Raw genomic sequence first — 1,864 nt, forward strand, 5'->3', positions numbered from 1 at the left:
GTGGTTTCCCGACATGGAGTGCCGATATCCATTATTTCTGACAGAGATATCAGATTTACATCTAGATTCTGGAAAGCATTGCAAGAGGCAATAGGAACTCGTTTAGATATGAGTACATCATATCACCCGCAAATAGATGGCCAAAGCGAGAGAACCATCCAAACATTAGAAGACATGTTAAGAGTATGTGTTATTGATTTTGGAAATGGATGGGATAGACATCTACCGTTAGTAGAATTTTCATATAACGATAGTTATCACACAAGTATAAAGGCAGCGCCTTTTGAAGCACTTTATGGCAGGAAGTGCAGATCACCCGTATGTTGGACTGAGTTAGGAGATAGTCAATTGACTGGTCCTTAGATTATACATGAAACAACTGAGAAGATCGTGCAGATACAAGTGAAACGGAAAACGGCGCGAAGTCGTCAAAAGAGTTACGCCGACGTTAGAAGGCGAGATTTAGAATTTCAAGTTGGAGATAAAGTTATGCTCAAAGTATCACCCTGGAAGGGTGTAGTGCGTTTTGGTAAAATAGGAAAGCTAAGTCCGAGATATTGGACTGTTTGAGATTATCGAGAGAATTGGACCGGTAGCGTACATGCTGAAACTACCGCAGGAACTCAGTGAAATTCATAACACTTCCATGTTTCTAACTTGAGAAAATGCTTATCAGACAAAAGTTTGGTAATTCCTTTAGAAGAGATACGAGTTAATCCCAAGCTTCATTTCATAGAGAAACATATTGAAATTATGGACCGTAAGGTCAAATGTATAAAGTAGAGCAACATACCGATTGTTAAAGATCGGAAGAACGCCCGTAGAGGACCAGAATTCACGTGGGAGCGTGAAGAGCAGATGAGTCAAAAGTATCCACAACTGTTTTTCGAGGAGACGACTACGGCGGACGTGCACTAAAATTTTGGGACGAAATTTTTCATAACAGGTAGGTAATGTAACAACCCAACTTTTTCCGTTACTAACGTTACTTGTTCGTTAAATATTTAACGGTGATTACATAGAAATTTATGTGTTTGATTGATTTAAATGCATACTTGATCCTAGTGGATTACTTGAATTAATATGTTATATTAATTTATGAACTTATTTCGGGTAGCGGAATACTTAGAAGACGTTATGAAATGTCCCGTTCTTATTGATTAAAAACGTTCCATATTAATTGATTTCGTTGCGAGGTTTTGACCTCTATATGAGACGTTTTTCAAAGACTGCATTCATTTTAAAATAAACCATAACCTTTATTTCATTAATAAAGGTTTAAAAAGCTTTACGTAGATTATCAAATAATGATAATCTAAAATATCCTGTTTACATACGACCATTACATAATGGTTTACAATACAAATATGTTACAACAAAATAAGTTTCTTGAATGCAGTTTTTACACAATATCATACAAGCATGGACTCCAAATCTCGTCCTTATTTAAGTATGCGACAGCGGAAGCTCTTAATAATCACCTGAGAATAAACATGCTTAAAACGTCAACAAAAATGTTGGTGAGTTATAGGTTTAACCTACATATATCAAATCATAATAATAGACCACAAGATTTCATATTTCAATACACATCCCATACATAGAGATAAAAATCATTCATATGGTGAACACCTGGTAACCGACATTAACAAGATGCATATATAAGAATATCCCCATCATTCCGGGACACCCTTCGGATATGATATAAATTTCGAAGTACTAAAGCATCCGGTACTTTGGATGGGTTTGTTAAGCCCAATAGATCTATCTTTAGGATTCGCGTCAATTAGGGTGTCTGTTCCCTAATTCTTAGATTACCAGACTTAATAAAAAGGGGCATATTTCGATTTCGATAATTCAACCA

This window comes from Rutidosis leptorrhynchoides, chromosome 1 (genome assembly GCF_046630445.1).
Source record: "Rutidosis leptorrhynchoides isolate AG116_Rl617_1_P2 chromosome 1, CSIRO_AGI_Rlap_v1, whole genome shotgun sequence".
NCBI classification, from domain to species: domain Eukaryota; kingdom Viridiplantae; phylum Streptophyta; class Magnoliopsida; order Asterales; family Asteraceae; genus Rutidosis; species Rutidosis leptorrhynchoides.